Raw genomic sequence first — 13602 nt, 5'->3', positions numbered from 1 at the left:
CCCAATATCTCGATGATTAACTCTTCTTGAAATGTAGCCTACAGTAATCTCACTTTTCTCTCAATTTCTATTATGTTTGTTTTCTGCTCATTAACTATGGCACTTAATTGTATAAAATTTGATTTTTTTATACAATTTGCTGTACCTGGATGCATATTTACGTATATTATCACCCCTAACTACATTGTCAGCTCCTAGAGGGCAAAGCCATCTCTTTTTCTTTTCCTCCTAAAGTTAACCAGTTTAGGTAAGAAAAAGACAATCCGGCTTAAAATAAAGCAATAAAAATGATGTATTTTTTTAAAAAAAATAATAGTCAAAAGTAGAGAACTTTTCAATAAATTAAAATATAGATATTAAGTGATAAGGTAAATATTGGAAAGTTACCAATGAATGATTAAAATTTGGGAAAAGCGACTCTATTCCACCCTGCCCTCTTCCTTTTGGAATTCCCTTTTCAACAGTTGGGTAATTTGATTCACCTTTCTCCCAGCCTCTGCCCTTCCCTTCCTCTCCCCCTCCTCCTCCTTCAATAGCTCTATTGAAGTATAATTTACATCCTGTGAAATTCACCTATTGTGAGTGTACCATTCAAAATTTTTGGTAAATTTACGAAATTTCATACATCTCTTTTGATTTCCCTCCAGCTCCAGACACAGTGCTGGAAATTGCATTACTAGGCAGCCAATAAGCCCCCAGGAAGAATGAATAAATCAATTATAGATATTTAAGTACCTTACTAGACCTTCTCACAATAGTTGATTTGCTTGACCTGCTATTCACAAACCAAGTCCATCATGATGTGAGACTTTTCCTGGTGGCCTGAGCATCCGGTCTCCTACCTGAGGCCATGTAGCCAAAATTCAGCCTCTGTATCCCGGTACTGAATTGAATCTTGGAGTCAGTTTTGGGTGAAGTAGAAAAGAATAGCTTTATTTCTTTGCCAGGCAGAGGGGGCCACAGAGGGATAATGCCCTCAAAACTGTGTGTCCCGACCTGGAGGGGGTAGTGAGGAATTTTATAGTAATGGTTCAAAGAGGAAGGTGTGATCAGCTTGAGGACATTTTTCTGATTGGTTGGTGGTGAGGCAATTGGGAGTCAGCATCATCAACCTTCTGGTTCCAAATTGTCTGGGGTCTACATGCTTGTGGGCAGCATACAGTTAACTTCTCCCACTTGGTGGGGATTTCAGTATCTTCAAAACAGCTGAAAGATATTGTTATGTGTATCCCTTGAGGGGGAACAAGGACCCTACCCCAAGGCTGCAGTATTGTTTCTTGACTGTTCCTCCCCTGTCTCTGCATCCCCTCCCTTCCCTGATGAGCAACTGTTTGAACCTGCCCTTGGAACTCAGGGAAGCTTGGGAGCTGAAGGAAGCCTATTTCCTATAATCAAGAAATGGGGGACACAGAAAGGCTTTTGTGCCCAGGAGCCCCAGCAGGTGCTGCTTGGTTTCAGCGACACAAGAGGGTGGGATGTATAGTGGTTCTTGCATGGAAAATTCAGATACTGCATATTTATTTGAGAAAGGCTGGAAAGCCAGCAGATTCAGCACTCACCCTGGTTTGAAGGTTGAACCCAGACACACTCAATTCTATTCTTGAATAACCAAACACTTTTAGTTTCCCAGTCGAGGGCTAAACTTGTTTAATAAGCAATTCACTCATGTGGTAATACCTGTGCTTCAGACACATACTTTAATAATGTATGTTAAAGTCTTTTACAAATTCCAAAGCAGTATACAAATGAAAGGAATTGAACATTGTGATTTTTACTCATTTATTTCTCCTGGGCAGATATGTTTAGTCAGTTACTTAGTAGACAACGACCATTCATTGGCACCAACACAGAGAGACAATGTTTGAATATATTTTGATGGATGAGAATATAACAATTGAGAAGTTTCTTTTAAAAAGTGAATTTTATGTTTTTTTAAATGCTATTAACAAATGGCATCCGTAAACATTAGCTATTTTAATTTTTATTAAACATTTTATGTTCACTATGACATTTATTTGTAGGTCACCTGAAATTCAATAGAAAATCAAAGAATTGGATAAAAGAATAACTTCACAGTTTACGAGTACTGCACCTCATTTTATTTATAATGAGGCATGCTTAATAATATATAATTTTTGGGCTTCCTTGGTGGCGCAGTGGGTGAGAGTCTGCCTGCCGATGCAGGGGACACGGGTTCGTGCCCCGGTCCTGGAAGATCCCACATGCCGCGGAGCAGCTGGGCCCGTGAGCCATGGCCGCTGAGCCTGCGCGTCCGGAGCCTGTGCTTCGCAACGGGAGAGGCCACAACAGTGAGAGGCCCGCAAAAAAAAAAAAGAATATATAATTTTTGCTATGTGGCTACAAAATCTTTTATTATGCTTCAAATGTGACATAATATTTCCTTAATTTGATTTGCAAGTATACAATACTCTCTTTCTGTTATTGGACTACCTTTATATTATTATGAATAAAAGTGTTTTTTATCTTTTTAGAGTTCTTTTCAATAGTACAGGAATGAGATTAATGAGTTAAATACGACCATAACTCCCTGCAACCACCATCACCACACACACACACACACACACACACACACACACACACACACACACACACACACACACACACACACACACACACACGTACCTTAAATCTCTTCAATAAATCCTCACTGGCCCAAGTCCGTAGTCCTCACATGATGCACAAGATTTTCATACCCAGCCTTGTCTACTTCTGAAGACAATCCTTTGGTCACCAAACTCACTTTATGTCCCAGGATTATCAAGTTATTCATAGTTCCCAGGACAATCCCTGTTAGTCCTGTTTCCTGCTTTTGCACATGGAATTCCCTTTCCCAGCATCGCTGCTTCTTCCTTCCCTCCACTCTCTCCAAGATTGCTTGTCTGGAAAACTCTTCATTCATCCTTTAAAACTGTTCAGATACCTCCCCTGGGAAATTTTCCTGCTTTGTACACAGATTCAACATATTCCTTTTTTATTGTTTTTGTTTTGGGTTGTTGCTGTTACTATTTTTTTTCTTAATTTTTATTGGAGTATAGTTGATTTACAATGTTGTGTTAGATTCTGCTGTACAGCAAAGTGAATCAGTTATACATATACATATATCCACTTTTCTTTAGATTCTTTTCCATGTAGGTCATTACAGAGTGTTGAGTAGGGTTCCCTGTGCTATACAGTAGCTCCGTATTAGTTATCTATTGTATATATAGTAGTGTGTATATGGCAATTAGTTTTATTGTATATATAGTAGTGTGTATATGGCAATCCCAGCCAAGAGCAGAGTTCTATTGTTTAACATTTCACTCTGTGTTATAATTACTTACTTACATGTCTGTCAGCTTCAGCACTCACACTGGTTTGAAGGTTGAACCCAGACAAACTCAATTCTATTCTTGAATAACCAAGAGGTCAGAAGCCAGTCCTCCTTAACCTCTGTTCACCTCCTGCCTAGCACCAAGCCTGGCCCATATTCAGTAAATGTTTCTACATCTCTTCAATTTGGAAGGCATAGATCACAAATTTTATATTTTAAAAGTATATATCCTGAAATCGCTTTAAAAGTGATTCGTGTTCTTTTCTACTGCCGCCAGAACAAGAGAGCGGAAGAGCCCCTCCATCTACTCACCTGCCTTAGGCATGAGCATCTTGTGAGGGTTATACATGACCATCAGTGGTGGAAGTCTGGCAGAGCAAGGGCCAGGGGCTATACAGACATGGAATATTCTGGAAAATATAACCACATATTAGAAACATGAAAACCATTACCTTCTATTTCTCAGGTAGTAAGCTGGGGACAGAGAGTTGGGGTTCCTTAATGAATTTGGTACCCTGAGTGCTTCTGACTAGGTATGTTTATGGATGGGAAGATCCTTGTCCTAGAGGGTTTCCAAGACATATTTGCAAAGTGGAAAGTTGGCCGTGCTAATGCTTGCTTTTAGACCACATGAGAGTGTTTCCTTCATTATTCACAGCTGATTACATGGCTGTGGATTTCAAAAAGTGTACACTTCTTTTTTCACATTCACACATACACCTGAAATCAAAATTAAGTTCACTTGTTGTTTGGGAATGAGGCACATAAAATAAGGGTATCATGTGGCATTTTTATGCTCAGCCTCTTAGAAAGCTAAATAATTCTCTCCCTTCTCCAGAGTATATCTATTTTCCAAAGATATTCCCTGTTTCACCAATAAGAATAATCACAGGGGACTTTTCCCCCCTAAGCTGTTATTTTGATTTCAGGAATTAAGCTCTAATTGAGCAGCTGAGAAAGATCCTGCTGGAAATATTAACGATGGAGCCAGCTTTTCTAATGAATTCCAGCTGATGAGGGGGCAGGAGGAAGGGAAGTAGAACAGCAACATGGATTAGGGGTAGGCTGTGCAATGAGTAGAATAGTGACCCCCAAAATTCATGTCCATCTGGAACCTCAGAATATGACCTTATTTGGAAATGGGGTCTTTTCAGATGTAATCAATCAAGGATCTCTAGATGAAATTATCTGGATTTAGTGTGGGCCTTAAATCCAGTAACTGATGCTTTATAAGAAGAGAAGAGGACACAGAGAGACACAGGAGAAGACAGCCATGTGAAGATAGAGGCAAAGGTTGGAGTGATGCAGCCACAAGCCAAGGATGCCTGGGTCACCAGAAGTTGGAAGAGGCAAAGAAGGATTCTTCTCTAGAGCCTTCAGAGGGGTTCCTGCTGACACATTGATTTCAAACTTCTAGACTCCAGATTGTGAGAGAATAAATTTCTGCAGTTTTAAGCCACCAAGTCTCTTGAAATTTATTATGACATCCACAAGGAACTAATACAGGCTGCATATTTGTGTATCCAATAAATATTTACTGAGTACCTACTATTTTCCAGGTACTATGCTAAGTACTAGGTGTACAGTAATAAATAAGAGAGACATTAAACAAATGCAGTACTTATAGTGCTGTGAGAGTGTAAAGTAAAAGGTGTAGTTTGAGGGTGTGGGGAAGACTTTGCCCCAAATGAGGCAAACAATGGGTAGGGTGGTCAAGCTATGTATATTGTCCAGGTAAACAGGGAAGATGATAGAGACCATTACAGTAGAAGAAAGCCAAAAACTCTAAGAAAAAATTCAACGCTCTTGAGATATGTAGGAGCTTGGTTGGGAAAGTGTATCTGGAACATAATGACTGGTAGATCAGTGACACAAGGTAATGCAGGAGATACAGTCAGGGATGACGTCAGACAGGTCCTTGTAGGTTCTGTCAAATATCAGAGACATTATTCTAAGTGCAATCACAAGTCTTGTGAAGAAGCTTTGGAAGGGTATAATGTGATTCGAGTCCTTTTTAAGACACCACTCTGATTATTCTATAGAGAAGGAGTTAGAGGAAGGCAAGAATGGGTGTAGGTCACCATGTAGAAGGATTGCAGTGGTCCAAGAAGGAAACAGTGGTGGCCTAGAGTCAAGATCATGGTAGTAGAGTTAGAGATGTGAATGGATTTAAGATACATTTGGGGGAAAGGGGTCATAGGACTTGATGTCTAGAGGAAGGAGTGAAGTGGACAGATGTCAAGAATATATTTGCTTGGAAAAACTAACAGAGGAACATGTTTTGTGGAGACAATGACCCTGAATTTGCTTTTGGATTTGTTTTCAGAAGTGTCTTTACAATATCTAAGTAGAGATGTAACGTTTGTCATCACATATACAGCTATAAAGTTGAGAGGCTCTTGCTGGCCTGAAGATATAAATTCCAAGTCATCAGAACTTGATTGTATTGGAAACAATGGAATAAAGACATCATCTAGGGAGAGAATGGAGAGAGAGAAGACCTGCAAAACAGAAGCACTCCTGAAGGATATGGAGCTATGCTTTTAAAAAATGGCAAGAAAGATCAGAAGAAAGCTGGGTGGGAGTGGTATATGGAAGCCAAGAGAAAGGAGTCGTTTAAGGAGAAACAGTCAACTAGGTCAAAAGTTGATGGGTGTCTTAGTATGATGAGAATGAAAAAATGTCTCTTGAATTTAGTAATATGGAGAGCATTGGTGACCTTAGCCAAAACTGGAGAAGTGGCCCACGGTGGGCAGAGGCGGGTGTGCCCATAGGCCACAGGAATGAAAAGTGCCAACAGGGTAGGTGCTGTCGAGTCAGGATTCTATGCTCATCCCCACTCTGATGTCTTGGTGTTTCAAAAGGCCCCTGAAGTATTTCTGAGTTGTCCTGTGATTGGGTTTCCATTGCCTGGTAGAATGGAAGCTTGAAATAAAGATTAAGTTCAGTTGTAGAGAAAGTTGCCTGTCTTTGTGTACGTTGGGCACTGAGATTCATCTTGCTACAATGAAGTGAGTTAGGGGAGCATTGACATCAGAGAGGAAGAGATGAACTGTCCTGGAAGGAACAGGAAAAACCAGCACACTCAACCCTAATGGAAAAATTTTTCAAGCCCACCCGCAGGGATAAACAGGCTAAAGCTTTCTGCACAGGATTTGTTTTTTTTTGTTTGTTTTTGTTTTGTTTTGGCTGCGCCATGCAGCATGCGGGATCTTAAGTTTCCCGACCAGGGATCAAACCCGTGCCCCCTGCATTGGGAGCACGGAGCCTTAACCACTGGACCACCTGGGAAGTCCTGAGGATTTGTATTTTGTGCAACATAATTGGTCCCCCAACTCTATTCCAGACCTTCAGGTCTAGAAATTAGTATCTGCTTCTCCCACTGGTTCATCTGTTCTAGGGCCAAGCAATATGTTGGTTTTAAAATCTCTCAAGAGGTTCTGATATTCTGATGGTGGAGGGGAACCTCTGAGCTAACTAATCTCTAGGGTTCCTTCAACTTCAGCACTTTACAAGTCAAAGAGGATAGAGGATAGACACCATGGCAACACCTGCATGAGTAGCCTGATAGGAGTTAGTTCCAGGTCATGTCTGGTCTTCAGCTGGCAGTCTCCAATTATCAGTGTTGGCTTATTGTTTCATTTCCAAATAAAATTCAAAGACTACCTAGAAGGATAGGAACTGGTTCCAAGAAAGCTTGATCAAATGAGTACCTCAGAAGACACTACAAAAATAAGATCTAAAGCCTCTTGTCTTATAGCATCTTAATGTCGTGGCCTTTATTTAACATGTATATTTTAGTTAAAAAAAAAGTTTCTAAGGGAAGTCATCTCATTTTGATAAAAGATGTCTTTTCCAAGGCTTTTGACTTTTGCAAGAAAAAAGTGTTTTTGTGGCTATCTATTTTACATTTGGTAGTGTGTATACGTCCATGCCACTAGCACAGGGAGATCAGCTCGGTGCTTTGTGTCCACCTAGAGGGGTGGGATAGGGAGGGAGGGAGGGAGACTCAAGAGGGAGGAGATATGGGGATATATGTATGTGTATAGCTGATTCACTTTGTTATAAAGCAGAAACTAACACGCCATTGTAAAGCAATTATACTCCAATAAAGATGTTAAAAAAGAAGAAGAAAAAAAAGTGTTTTTTCTAAACCTGGTCCCAAAATTGAATAGGCATTTTTCAGCTTTTTTGTTTGTATGTGTGTTTACTATAACAAAAATAAGTGTTGTGTAGTTAAGCTGTAGACAGAAACCAATGAGTGACATGAGGCAGCCAGGTGATGGTGGAAATGGCAACTCCCACGGCGTGTGTAAGGGCTCAGCTCAGCACCCTTTCCAAGGAGTGAGCAAACTTAAAGAAGGACTGGGCAAGACAGCACAGAGGGTGAGCTGAAAAGGGGTAAATAGAGGGAACCAAAAACTGCATCTGTATATGCAACTCATTTTAGGCTACTTTCATTTAATATCTTTGATTTTCAAGACAACCCTGTGAGGTGACTAGCATTTATTATTCCCATTTTCTGAGATGATAAAACCAAGTTTTCAAGAGATTAAGGCACATACTAGTGTTGACAAAAAAAAAAAAAAAACGCACAGCCTAGAAGTTGAGAGTTATGTTTTATTCCACAGATTTTCTGAGGACTTCAAGCCCAGGAGACAGGACTCATCTCACTCTGAGGGACGGTTCCAAAGAGGTCAGGGAGGAGCTGGGATAAATAGGAGTTTTTGCAACACAGACCAGGTAGTTGGAACATCAAAGGATTACTGTTAATGAAAGAAAACCAGATCTGAAGGTAAGGAATTTAGCTCTTTTCTACCTATGAGAAGATGCAGAGTCTGGGCTCATTGAAATCATTCCTTTGATAACATCTCAGCTATCTGGGGCCAGGATCCTGTGTTTTCTCATCCTGAGTCTCCTCAGGGTGTACTGTTGGGGATGACTTGGGTAGTTGACTGCTGGGTGGTGGGCATCATGTTGCATCCTGAGTTCCCTTAGAGCTTACCATCGGGGATGCTGAAATGTGATGGCCTGATGGCTGCAACATCCTTTGTTTACTGATACGGCAGGCAAAGTTTTTCATTCACACTAGAAAAAGATGCTGTTGAGACTCAAACCCAGGACTTCCTGATTATTTTCTGACTCATAATCCCTAAAGTAACCTGTTGCTTTTATGTCGATGCCTACATCTTGATAGGCATATAATAGCTTTCATACCCCCTGACTAGAATAATTTTAAGAACCAGTGTGTGGAAAACTGATGTTGATTCTCTTTATCGCTCTAGAGAAAAGGGCTTATGTTTGCCTCTCCCATTAATTAAAGGGAAGACACCATAAAGTCTAATTCAGACATTGCTGTATGGGATTTTCAAGTCAAGTACACGTGTCTTAACCTAATAAGGCAGTAGTGAAATATTAATGAGACCATGCATATATAATGCTTAATACAATACCTGGAACATAGCATATACTCAGTAAATATGGGTCATGTTATTTGACTACTACTATTATTATTATATGCCATGTGATGTATATTTTAAAGATTACAACTTCTAAATCATAAACTTATTGCCAGTATTGTAGATTTAGGCTCTCCTGTGAACGCTTGAATACACATTTTCAAAGTATTTTAAACCTCTCATGACTTGAGATAATTCACAGAGCAAGAGATAAGCAGAAAGGTGTTTCTCTTAAATAGTTTTGGTATTTAAGATGATGAATTCTTAATAGAATCGCTCTTTTTTATTTTTATAGTTTTGCTTAATCACGTATTTATGAATATTCACCAAGATCACTCTAATGAAATTATTTTTGAAGACATGTCTTATAATGCAATGATATATATTAAAGAAATAGTATAGTTATGTTTTATTTTCTGCTATTAATGATAGTAGTTAGAGGTACCCTCCCCTCTGCATGCCTTAGGTCATTTTCTTAAATCTATTTTATTGAAGTGTAGTTGATTTACAATGATGTGTTAGTTTCAGGTGTACAGCAAAGTGATTCAGTTATATATATATATATATATATATACACATATATATATATATATACACATACACACACACACATTCTTTTTCACATTCTTTTCTGTTATAGTTTATCACAGAGTATTAAATATAGTTCCCTGTGCCATACACCAGGACTTTGTTTATCTATTCTATGTACAATAGTTTGCATCTGCTAATCCCAAACTTCCAGTGCATCCCTCCTCCACCTCTCTCCCCCTTGGCAATCACAAGTCTGTTCTCTATGTCTGTGAGTCTGTTTCTGTTTTGTAGATAGGTTCATTTGTGTCATATTTTAGATTCCACATATAAGTGATATAATGTGGTATTTATCTTTCTCTTTCTGACTTACTTCACTTAGTATGATAATCTCTAGGTCCATCCATGTTGCTGCAAATGGCATTATTTCATTCTTTTTTATGGCTGAGTAGTATTCCATTGTGTATATATACCACATCTTCTTTATCCATTCATCTGTCGATGAACATTTAGGTTGTTTCCATGTCTTGGCTATTGTGAACACGGCTGCTATGAACATAGGGGTGCAAGTATCTTTTTGAATTATAGTGTTGTCTGGACATATGCCCAGGAGTGGGGTTGCTGGATCATATGGTAGCTCTAGTTATAGTTTTTTGAGGAACCTCCATACTGCTTTCCATAGTGTCCATGCCTCAGGTTTTCAAGTGGAGAGACTTCAGTGTGCTGGGACACCCATTGGAGTTCCTTGGGCTTCTCTCTGCCAGCTCACTCATACCTCCAAAATATCAGATTACAGAGTTTGTGAGGAGAAACTAGACTTGATAGCCTAACTCATTCCACTACCCAGTGTCCTTCATCTCTGCTCCTTATGGCATTGTTTTTACCGCAGCAGACTCTGTCCCTGTGAAAGAGATCCGAGTCCTTTAGTTTCCCAGAGGCTGGATGAGAGTGTCAGGAAGCCCATCGTTGCTGCACAACTGGCCACATTCTCCCAGAGCTCCTTCTGTCTCGCTCCTGGTCTACCTCTCAGTTGGTTCTGAATCCGGCTAGAAGAGAGGGCAGCTATTTGGGACGCCCCTATATTTCCAACAAATACATCCTCATGATTGGATGCCTTTGGAAGGGCGAGAGGAATAGTACACAGAAGAGTTACTGATCATGTCACTTCAATATCTGGACAAGTAAAGAAAAATCAACAAATAAAAAGATAAGCTCTCCACCCTTGAGAAGTTTATATGTTTTGCTAGCTTTTATATTTTTATAGTTTATATATTTTGACAGTTTTGTGGACACCTAATCAAAGGTACCACATGAAATGAAACAGGTACTGGTATATTATGTGTTTTTATCAAAGGCAGACAAGCCCTAGGATGTATTATATAATTTAATTTACAGTATGAAAGCAGTCTTTCCTTTTAACCATCCAATTGCCTGACTACATAAAATTCCTGTGTTAGTAGTTAAATTGTGTCATGTATGTAAAAGTGTTTTAAATATTTCAAAACATTATGTACATATAAATAGTAAGCTATTATTTTGGTCATAATTATTCCAAACTTGACACCCTTTCTCTGTTCATTTTTTCTCAGATATTCTCACCTGAGCATTTATTACATCAGGCATAAGCTGGTTATATAGGATCTAAGAACAGCCACCTCCTTTTCCAATTCTAGAATAATTCTTTCAAGTAAATTTTGTTAAGTAGAAGTTAACATATTATTCTTGCTTTCCAACTAGCAATCTTTAACCGACAGGAAAATCAATGCCATTTCCTCAACAACAAATTATATTCCACTTATGAACATTATAGCACTTTTCTTGGAGTTGATAAATAAGGAAAAAATACTGACAGTCATTTAACTTAGTAGGATTTACTTATACGAACTGCCAGAAAGGACTTAATTCTTAAAATAATTGATTTTTCTCTACATCAGATGAAAAACATACAACAGAGTAAATGAAAGTCTTTCAAACAAAAGTAATTTTCTGTTCATTAAAGGAAACATAAAATACACTATAAGGTTGAATTATCCAAATCTTTGAAAAACAATTACTTGCAGGTTATTAACCTATTTTTAAGGCAAGAAGTTTTAAATGGCATTCAGAGCATTTCCTAACCTGACATGCATTGAGATGAAGAAATTTTAAAATAGTTATTACTACCCCAATGTTTTTGCTACACACTGATGGAGGAAAATAGCTGAACGTACGTAAGTGATTTGAAAATAACATGCAATGTCTCATGACAGGCAATGGCAGCAGAGAGACCTGGAAAAAAATCCATACTGGTCTCACCACTGTTCAACTCCTATTGACAGTTGTCACTCAAAAGGTGATATCACATAAAAGCTTTCTGATCTGAAGCTTAAGTTTCCACAGTAGGGCAAAATCCTATTACCTTCAAACCCACCTTTCAGACATCTATTCTCTTCTTTTCATGTTTGCAAACCGCTGACAGTTTCTTCTAGGTAAAATGTTTCCTTCCCAAGTTGGTTCTTTTTGTTTTGTTTTGTTTTGTTTTGCGGTACGCGGTCCTCTCACTGCTGTGGCCTCTCCCGTTGCGGAGCACAGGCTCCGGACGCGCAGGCTCAGCGGCCATGGCTCACGGGCCCAGCCGCTCCGCGGCACTTGGGATCTTCCCGGACCGGGGCACGAACCCGTGTCCCCTGCATCGGCAGGCGGACCCTCAACCGCTGCGCCACCAGGGAAGCCCCCCAGGGTGGTTCTTGTTATCATCCCAGCCACAAATCTTCTTTACAAAAATAATCAATTGTATAGAATCATATGCAGGTTAGTTACGTTTTTCTTCAAGTTAAATTATGTAGCACCCAACTCCATTTAATTGCCATTTCCTACCTTTGCTGGTTTATCTAAATTTTTCCATAGCTGAAATCTTACTAGTATTCAGATTGGTTTTTGAATTTCGTTTCCATATATCTTGAACATTTCAGTTGTTTAATGTTCTTGAGATCTAGGAATAGAAGAGATTACGGGTGGATTCTATAACATTACTCATAATTTAGAAAATGTATAGGATTTATAGACATGAATCTACAGTCCTCTATTCAAAAGAAGCTGGTTGAAAGTTAAGAAAAGAAAATATTCAACTTAATTCTTCCTATACATATGATGTGAGATGATTAGCATTTGCTTAATATTTCACCAGACTTTATGTCTGTACTAGTAGACACAGTCTAGGATAAAAGGAATAGCAATAATCTCTTCTAAGAGTTCATCAATGATCTGTCCAGTAAGAGAGATAAAGAGAAATTTATAGGTGTTTTATATCAGAGGAAACTAGTAAGATCATAACTTTGCCATTGTGTAACCTGCCAAAGTGGTCCCAACCCAGTTTGGTCGTATGGTTTGGCATGTCCTCAATTATCTTGGCAGCTGGAGAGGCGGCTCTCATGACATTTTCAAATCAAGTAATTCTCCGAAATCATGAATTCATTGAAAACACATTTATTTAGTACCTACTAGGTGCTTGTATAATTCCTTTACCTAGATGTCCTTTTCTGCTCCCTGCATCAACTTTCTTCCTACTCATCCCTGAATACTTAGGGCAGATATTAGTGCCTTCATGAAGCCTTTCCTCACCCTTTTTTAACCTACCTTAGTAGTGGAATGAATCACATTATCCTGGGAATTCTTTTTCTTAATAACATGTTTATTGAGATATAATCACGTATCATAAACTTCATCCTTTTTAAGATTACAATCCAGTGGTATTTCATATATTTACAAGGTTGTGCATTGATCACCACTAATTCCAGACCATTTTCATCAACTCCCCCAAAACAAGCCCTACACCTTTATCACTCGCTCTTCACCCCCTCTCCCCCAGCTCCCCAATTCCTGGCAACCCCTGAATCACTTTCTGTCTCTATGGATTTGCCTACTCCGTACATTTCATATAATGGAATCACAATATGTGGCCTTTTGTTCCTGCCTTCTTTCACTTAGCATAAAGTTCTTAAAGGGTCTTCCATGTTATAGTATGTCGTTCCTTTCCATTGCCACATAAGATTCCACTGTACAGATACACCACATTTGTTTATTCATTCTTCAGTTGATGGTAATTTGGGTTGTTTCCACTTTTCGGCTACTATGAATAATTCTTCCATGAACAGTCATGTACGAATTTGGTGTGTCCATATGTTTTCAGTTCTCTTGGGTATATATCTAAGAGTGGAATCCCTGGGTCATATGATAAATCTATGCTTAACATTTTGAGGATCTGCCAAAGTGGTTGCACCATTTTATGGTCCCGCCGGCAACTCA

Source organism: Orcinus orca, chromosome 1, assembly GCF_937001465.1.
Source record: "Orcinus orca chromosome 1, mOrcOrc1.1, whole genome shotgun sequence".
Classification (NCBI taxonomy): domain Eukaryota; kingdom Metazoa; phylum Chordata; class Mammalia; order Artiodactyla; family Delphinidae; genus Orcinus; species Orcinus orca.
The sequence above is the reverse complement of the archived record's forward strand: the minus strand, read 5'-3'. Positions refer to the sequence as shown.